The following is a 9683-nucleotide window of genomic DNA, read 5'->3' as shown; positions in this document are numbered from 1 at the left end:
TCATTGAGTTAGGAAGGTCATGTTTTTGGCCGTTTGTGATTCGGTTAAGTTTAGAGGTCGTACAAGAATTTACGGTGCAATGTGCCAAAATGACTCTCGAAAGAGCGTTTCTTGTTTTTGGCCTCCATTCACCAAATTTCGACTTGTACAATTTGAGGAGCTTTATTTCATCATTTTAGATGTATTTTGATCATGACTAAATGATGGTTCGATGTTGGTTTGGGTTGGTACGGAGTCATGGTTAGAAATTTAGTTGTTAGTCTAGTTGGCCCCGTTTTTGGGTTCGATGACTAAGTTATTTTCAAGGAAAAATCATTTGCATATTTTAATGTAAGAATTAGGTCGCAGCGAGCCTGTGAACGATCCAACCCATTCGGTAAAATAAAACAGGATATGTAATTATATTACGTGCATAAAAATATAAAATGTTCATTTTTTAGATATATGCGATATTGCTTGTGGTCACCTCACGTTCATGGGATTGCAGCTTATCATGGGATTATTACTTCATCCTGTGGTCACTGACTGGTTCATGTTCATGTATTGGTATGGATATCCAGTCCAAGGGCTGTGATGATCTCTACCGTCCAGTATACTGTGGTTTAGTCTGATCAGACGATTCATTTCACGTTATGGGCAACTTGCGTAGAACATATTCTCAACAGAAAATTATTATATGCTATTTCATGACAGGGCTCTATCGAGCAAACATTTTCACTTACGATTTTCAGTTCAGTTATGCACGCATTTATAATTACTCATGACAAGATATTTTCACGTTATGCTTTACGACATGATTTTTTTACCCGGCATGAAACCTTGTGATATATTTTACTCGTTATTCACGATATATGCATGCTGAGTCTTTAGACTCACTAGACTTGATTGTTGTAGGTACTGATGAGGTCGGGACCGAGGGCGGGGACCAGTGAGCCATCTTGGGTCGGCAGTAGTAGGAACCCGAGGACCCCATTTATCAGTTTATTTATTATTTTATGCAAACTCATTTTATCGCGATGAATTATTTTAAGTTGTTGTTTGAAACAGATATTTGCTTCCGCTGCTATTTCGACATTTAAAACTTTTATTCCGCAGCTACATTAAACCTTAAAACTTTTATTTAGTTTATTTTATGAATGAGGCAAGTTATTTACCTTTAAAAAGAAAATTTCAAATTTTTTCGCAAATTTTCAAATACGAATTTCGGGCCTCTACACAATGTGTTTGTTAGACATTAAACGATATGCTGATTGTGATGTGCTGCCTGCAACTTTGAGTGCTAGGAGTTCTAGTTGGGTGCTGCCCTTCCGGAGTGGATTTGTACAAAGAGTTGTATAAATCAAAGTCTTCTATTGAATCCTTCCCAAGGTGGAAGAAGGGATGATGTAGGAGCATTTGAAGTCTCCGAATATCCATAAACAAATTCGTGTCTATTTTTTTATTGCATTTACTTATTATTTCCATTGTTTTAAGGATACATTGTTGAAGCATTTTATGTGTTCTTCAAATACAAAATTATTGCGTACCAAGTGTTCGATAAAATGCTTCAACCAAAATATTTTTTTTATTCAACTTGTGTATATTTTAAATGCTTTTCAAAATGTTTAATTGGTTTCTACGAATAATTATTTCGAGTGTCTTCCGCTTGGTTTGAAAACCAAACAATTTCAAGAATCGAGCTATTGTAGCTCAACGATTTACCCCCTAACTGATCCTAACACAGCATTTACAAATGATTTTTAATATCAAATTACGATTCATTTTTATTAAAGTAAAATCAAGGTCTTTATCTATGTTGATCACATGGGTATACAGATAAAAAAATAACAAATAATTAAATAATGAATTATATTAAATCAATATATTTTCTAGCCAACAGTTGGCTTACAGGGCATCTACTCTAACAAGATATATATTATATTCAATCTTTTAGCTTCTTGACATATTTATCTGTAATCTGTTGTTTTTTTTAGTTTTTTAATAATAATCTCAAAAATAATTGTACAAAAAATTATGTTAATATTCAGAATTTTATAATATTGATGTTTCTGAATTTAAATAAAGTACATTAGATTAAATTTTAGTAATTAAATTTAAATTTGAAAAAAATTGTGTGAAAATTTCATTAAATGGGTGAAATTTTTTTTTCTCGGGCAACATGAAAGTTATCTATTCATAATATTTCCGTTACATGGGTATATTTTAAAAATATAGTTATGTCAATTGTCTTTATATTATTGATTAATTGATTAAATTTTATGAATTTTTGCCCTTATATTGATTTCAGTTAAATAAATTCCAAACGATTTTTATATATAGTAAGCAAAAATATAATTCACTTGATGATATGTAGTAGAATAATTAAAAATTCTTATTTTATTTCTAAAATAACACAAAATTGTATATTTGATTTATATTTATGGTTAGTTTCTACCTACCAATCGATATAATGAGTTCCTTTAAATTTTCATGCATTAATCGTTGTAAATCTAAATTATTGAAGTGGCTGTTACAAGAAGTTATAAAACCAATCTTTTATTGGAAACCTTACTAATTGGAAGAAGTGTAGTAGGAGTTTTATCTTTGAACATTCATAAAAATATTTGTGTTACTTCATTAAACACTTTACATTCTTGCAAATCACTTTTCAAGTTTTTTTTGTTGAAGTGCCAAACTGCTTTATATAGTTCATCATTAGTCAAATCGGCTTGTTTGATGATCTTAAAGTCTATAAATACGAGCTGGGAATCGAGACAGAAGATGAGTCATCCACTTCACATTCTCTAAAGAAGGCATTTATTTTAAATCGTGATCTTATTCAACTCTCTATAGACGATACATAGTCTCATACTCTTGTCTTTCTTTTTCACAAATAATACCGGGGCTCCACACAAAGATGCACTAGGTCGGATTTGTCTTTTGTCCAACAACTCTTGTATTTTTTTCATTTAACTTCTTTAATTCTGCTAGAGCCATTAGGTATGTTGCTTTTGAAATCGATGCATCACCAAGGATCAAATTAATTTCAAACTCTATTTCACGGCCAGGCATTGTGCCAAGAAATTCCTCGAGAAAGACATGTGGGAAATCATGAATGACTGGAGTATCTTCTAACCTTGGGGTAACTTCGTCTCTTGCCTCGCTGATAATTTCCAAGTAAATTTCTTCACCGCTTTTCATGGCGCTCCAGGGTTGTGATGCAGATAAAAGATATTTTTGTTCTTTGGATTTTCCATGCTATGTGATTTCTTCTTGGTTTGGAGTTTGAAGTTTGACACTTTTCTTGTGGCAATCTACCAAGACATGGTTATTAACCAACCAATCAATTCCAAGGATAGCATCGAACTCAACCATATTGAGTTGAATCAATTATGCCTCGATAATTTGTTCACTTATGCAAATTTTGCAGTTCCGTTTTACCTTATGAGTTTCAATTATTTTGCTAGCAGGTGTTACCACTCTTAATGGCTCACTAAGAGTTTCACATTCAAGTCACTACGAGAAATTCTGCATACAACAACGCACATACAACAACGATTTTTGTGAAAAACCGTTGTCGTATGTTTTTAACAACGGTTTTAGCAAAAACCGGTGTCTTTTGGGGATCAAAGACAACGGTTTTTAAAAACCGTTGTCATTTTGAGGTCAAAGACAACGATTTTTAGGATCAATGACAACAGTTCTATACAACGGTTTTAAAAACCGTTGTCGATTAGCGTGGTTTTTAGACAAACAACAACAATTTTGGAAAACATTGCCATATTTAGCGACGAATTTACAAAAACCGTCGCTAATTTAAAGTAGCGACGGTTTTTACTAGCGACGGTTTAAAAGATACCGTCGTAAAATTAAAACATGCGACGGTTTTTAAATACCGTCGCCGATAGTGACGGTTTATCCAAAATCCGTCGCAAACTGTCTATTCCAGAACATTTCACAACACTTAAAATTTTTCTCTCTTAACACGATTTTATCACTTCACACAACACTTAAATTTTTCTCACCACTTCATAACAATTAAAATTTTTCTCCCTTACACGATTTTACTACTTCACAATACTTAAAATTTTTCTCTCTTACATGATTTTATCACTTCACACAACACTTAAAATTTTTCTCACCACTTATAACACATAAAATTTTTCTCTCTTACACGATTTTACTACTTCACAACACTTAAAATTTTTCTCTCTTACACGATTTTATCACTTCACACAACACTTAAAATTTTTCTCACCACTTCATAACACTTAAAATATTTCTCTCTTACACGATTTTAGTTTCGATTGTTAGTTTCTTTTGGATTTATTAAAGTATTAAAAATATATTTTTTATTTTTCGAAGCAAATTAGCGACGGAAATCTTGTTTGATGATCGTCGCTAAAATTAACGACGATCTTCATTCTTAACCGTTAAACCGTCGCTAATTGAATAAAACCGTCGCAAATTCTACCTACCACAACGGATATAAACCGTTGTCGTTGAATAGAATTTCAAAAACACCCTCAGTTACAACAGTTTTAAAAAGGCTACGACAACGTATTTTATCCGTTGTCGTAGTGAGTTTTAGTTTTTTGGGAAATCTTTTAGACAAAATTAATGGGTAGCACCACAGTCAAACAATACATATGTATGCATTTTATTGATTATGATGATACCTATCACAATGTCATTTGTATTGTTTGCTTCATCTTGGGTCATGGCAAACACTCGAGCATTGGGCTTGTTTTCTTTTGGCTTGTTATTATCCATGTTTGGCATGCTCCCTTTATCCTTATTTTTAGGGAAATCAATGATCTGATGTCTTAATTTCTCACATTTGAAAAAAATCACCAGACTTCATGTAACATTTCCCAAGTGCTGCATGTTGCAATTAGGATAAGTCTTTATTTCTTTGTTGTTGGATGCATTAAAGATTCCTTTCGATAGGCAATTTGAATGGTTGGGCCGTTTGAAACTCTATCAATCTTGGGGAGACTGGCCAATGAAAGGTCATTTGCATTTTGATTTCTGCATCATGGCGCTTGAGGTCAGTTTTAGTGCTCAAGGATGCTACCATTAAGTTAGCAAAATTGGTGGGGTTATATACAGCTATGGCCACATGATTTGGCTGCTCAAACCTTTCTTGAATCGGTGAATCTTCAGAGTCTAGTCTGCCATAATGGTTGGGACATAAGTTCCAAGATCAATGAATTTTGAGGTATATTCTATCATTGTCATATCAGAAGTTTGCTTAAAAAATCCTTCGAATTCACTTAGCTTTTGCAAAAGGAACTTTGCTAGGTAATATTGCTTCAAAAATTCTCTTCGGAATATCTGCCTTGTGATTTGTCGGGCATCATCTATGGCTGGTGAGATGATTTCCCACTATTTTCACCCTCTTTCTTCGAGGAATGGCATCACTACTTCTGTTTTAAGTTCTTCAGGGACTTCCAGCAGATGAAGTTGGGTTTCTATGTTCTTGAGCCAACTATTCCCAACTTTTGGGTCAGGTGTTTATCAAAGGTTGGGAGTTTGTTTCTTTGGAGGGACTCATAGTGGTATTCAATACCACGTAGTTGAGGTTCTGGTGGTGGCTGGTTGGAGTTAACATTGGCGTTTGGATTCATAGACCTTTTTAGTGTTGCGGCCACAATAGTTGTAATTGCCATCATGTCTTCGTGGCTAAGGTTAACCCTTGGTGGTGGAGCTGGAGGTAGATCCTCGTTTCCATTTTTGTTGCGGTTGGTGTAGCGTAGGTTACGATTTTTTCTTGGTGTTCTGCCTGTCATTTCCTATAAGCATAAATTTTTCTAAGTCTTCTATGTATGGTTCAGTAAAATGGAAAGCAAATAAGACATAACCAAATAATTTCATTTTTTTTAATTTTAAAACGAAAGGATACTTTTCTTTTTTTCATAGCATATTTGTTAGAACATTTCATGTTTCCAATCCTGCTCGATTTTGATGTTAAAAAAACTTGTTATTTTGTTACTAATGAACTTACCTAAGTGTGCAGTTAGCTGAACGTAACTGAAGCTATCGAAGAATGCAAACTGAGAGTAACAACTGATTAATCGAACTGAACCAGTTAAACTGATGAATCGTAAGCCAGTTCAACTGATTGTCCAACTGATAGATGGTTCAATAGAAGACCTTCAGAAGCCCGGCCAGTTGATGAAGAGTTCAACTGATGAATATTCTTGCTGACTAGTTCAACTGAATCAATGAAATCAGTTCAGCTGACAGAACAAGACCAGTTCAACTGACCAGTTTAGAACATCAGTTAAGAGCAAACTAGTTTGCAGTTTCCGACAAGCTTACATAAATTGAATCCAGCTGTGCACAAAAGTACAAAAGCTATTGTCCAATCAAAGGACAATAATAGATGTTGCATCAATGTTTAAAGCTAAAACGTCCCAAAATGGCTGTCGGTTAGTACAGACATATTTCGAGGAACAGATTCAAAATGCAACAGATATAATAATTGAGTCTCATTGTACAATCAATATTCGCGCCTATAAATAGAAAATTAAGACCAGTGAAGAATAAAAAAGTAAGAGAATAACAAGAGTGTGTTTGAAGAAGAAGGGCACGCCAAAAAGCCTTATCATCTTGCAAGAAGTAATCAGCCCAGTTGTGAGGGAACACTTCAACGTGTTATCACCTTATTATAGAAGTTCTTTTCCCTCAGTGTGTGAGAACACCTTCCTGGTGTATTCATTGTTCAGTTCTCACACACTCACACACTATTACTCATATATATCAGAGAGTAGAGCTTAAAAGATCAGTTGAGTGAGTCTTGCACAAAGACGTAAAAATTGTGTATGTAGTCTTTAACACATGGACGTTAAAAAAGTGTTGGCTGAAAGGTGCTACCTTCATTCTAGGCTAGAAGTTCAGTTAAGCAGTAGTTTAAGTTCTAAGTTGAGTGGGTTTGTACAAGGTGTTGTATAAATCAAAGTCTTCTAGTGGATCCTACCCGAGGTCTTAGAATGGGTGACGTAGGCGCAGTTGAAGTCTCCGAACATCGATAAACATATCTTGTGTTATTTCTGTTTAACTGCTTGTTTTTGTTCTTAACTTATTTGATCAGTTCAGCTGATATCAGTACAGTTCTATCCATAACTGAACTGATATAAGTCAGGATTGATCCCATATAATTTTTAGTTGTTAAGTTGCACAAGATATAAACCGATCAGTTTTCTTAGCAAAGTATTATTTCAAGTATTTTTCTCTTGATTTATAACCAAACTCGATCTAATTCATCGGTACTTACATTCTTAGAACACGAGCTATTGCAGTTCATTGAGAATATTGTGTTTGAAGCACCCTCAAAGGTGCACTCACACGATCCATCAATATTTTTATTATAACCATAATAATAGTCTAGCCTAGTCTACCAAGTCTTCATTGTCACTGTCTTCTTCAACTACATCCATAAGAGCTTCTTCCTCTTATATGTTTTCCACAATGAGCTGCAGATAGTTATTTTGTTCTTGCAGTCTATTCGTAGTGCCATGAAGCTTGGCGATGTAATGTTCATTCTTGCTAACAAGGTCTTCGTGCTGATGACGAGAGTAGTTAGCAAGGTCCTTCTAAGTTTCAATCCTTTCTATCAACTCTCGGTTAAGGGCAACTAGTCGTACCACGTGAGATGGATTACATGGAGTTAGGGCAAGCTAGCTCTCTGCACGATCAAGGTAATGGGTGAAATGTTGTATATCAATTTGAAACAAGTCCTTAATCTCCATGAGTTCTTATTTCTCTTTAGCTAGTAGAGTCTTTAGGATTTCAATCTCTAAGGTTTGGTGGTCAATGGTAAGCTGATGCATGCGAAGGGCGGCTTTAGCATGAGTATGAGGGGCAGCCATCTCCTAGACAAATGAAATGAAAAGGCTCATAATAATGGCAAAAATCAAAGTTACTACATTAATAAAATATTTGAATCGAAGAAAATATTTTTGTGGCATTTTTTGAAAAGGGCAAGTTAAGAGCGTCAAATTTTGTCTATCCAAATCTCACCCGGATTATGAATCTAGTGGTTCTTATTGTTGGATCTGGGTTTTCTACACGCCCAAACGCAGCGAAAGTTTTAAAATTTTTATTTATTTTTGACAATCAAAATATGTATTGCTTTGGGCGCTCGTATGATTTTATTAAAAACATTCATAGGATGTTAGAAAATTATACCTTTGTGAATTAATCACGTGGCTCCAACTAATCCGGTATAAATGGGTTAGCTCTTGATGAATCCTTACGAACTTCCTTCAAGGGAGTCCTTGTTTTTCTTCTAATCAGGCCCACGACTGGATGATCTATTCCTCTTCCAATTTGCACTAGAAAATTGGGAGAATTTTTGCGTTGGAGATCAAGGTTTGAGAGACGGCTCAACCTTTTCCCTACAAGGAGGTGGCCGAAATTTTTAGGGTTTTTGGGAGAGATATTTTCGAGCATGGCAAGTCATGGAGGCTAGGGTTTAGCTCATCAACCATTATTTATAATTAAGTGATGACCTAATTACCATAAAATAATACATGGGCTTTTTAATTAACATTAATGGGCTTGATTAATTAATTGGGCTAGTCCAACTAGTTTAATTAATTAATCAAAGTCCATTAAGAACTTTAATTATTTAATATGTTGGACTTGTACTCCTACAAGCTCATTAAACATATTACCCACTATATTTAATTTAATAATTAATAAACTCAACTTTTGAGTTTAATAAATTAAATCCATTATAAATTGAACATTTGAATTTATTATTTAAATTATAAATTCAACTCCTTGAATTTTATTACCTCCATAATTTAATATTTAATAAACCCAACTTTTGAGTTTAATAAATTTAATTATCAAATTTTATAAATTCAACTCCTTGAATTTATTCTCTCCAAATTTCATAAATTCAACTTCTTGAATTTACTATCTCACAAATTCAACTCATTGAATTTATTTTCTCAAAATTTAATTATCATAAATTCAACTCCTTGAATTTACTATATCATAATATAAATTCAACTCCTTGAATTTATTCTCTCAACGGGAACAAACGATCCAGTGCTTGTGTGACCCTCAATGGTTTAGGGATACAACTAGCCGTGGGTTCACAACTCATTGTGATTCAGGACATAATCCTTTATTCGGGCTTACCCTAGTTAGCCTCATTCTTTTCATCAACACCTTGATCAATAATGTCAGAACTCATTTCTGATTGCACCTATCGGATCATGGTAAGAGCGTCTAGTAGCATCGCCCCATGATCCCCTAGGTATCACTGATAGTGCCTGCAAGAACCAGTCGATTATCATTAATGTACAGTACGGTTCCTTCATCTCATATATCCCGATCGAATCTGCAACCATTGGTTCATCGAGGGTTTCATAATAATTCGATAACTATGTGATAACTATAATAGTGGCATCGCGTGTACTATTTGAGAACTCCTTCTCTAACGTACATCTCATACTCTGGCCAGAGATTCCATGCACTATTATTTCATCAAATCACATAGGATATCCACAACCGTAGGTGAGCGGTGAATCCCTGACTACAATGCACTGGCTCCTATATGTGTCGCAACTGTACCCAACCTCGCCACCTGATGACTCTCTTGGAGCCGGTAAACGAGTCAAATCACAGCTCTAGCATATAGAGCCTCAGTGTTGTCCCGGGTCGTAAGGACTAATGGTGTACAATCA

Source organism: Primulina tabacum, chromosome 6, assembly GCF_025594145.1.
Source record: "Primulina tabacum isolate GXHZ01 chromosome 6, ASM2559414v2, whole genome shotgun sequence".
Lineage (NCBI taxonomy): Eukaryota > Viridiplantae > Streptophyta > Magnoliopsida > Lamiales > Gesneriaceae > Primulina > Primulina tabacum.
The sequence above is the reverse complement of the archived record's forward strand: the minus strand, read 5'-3'. Positions refer to the sequence as shown.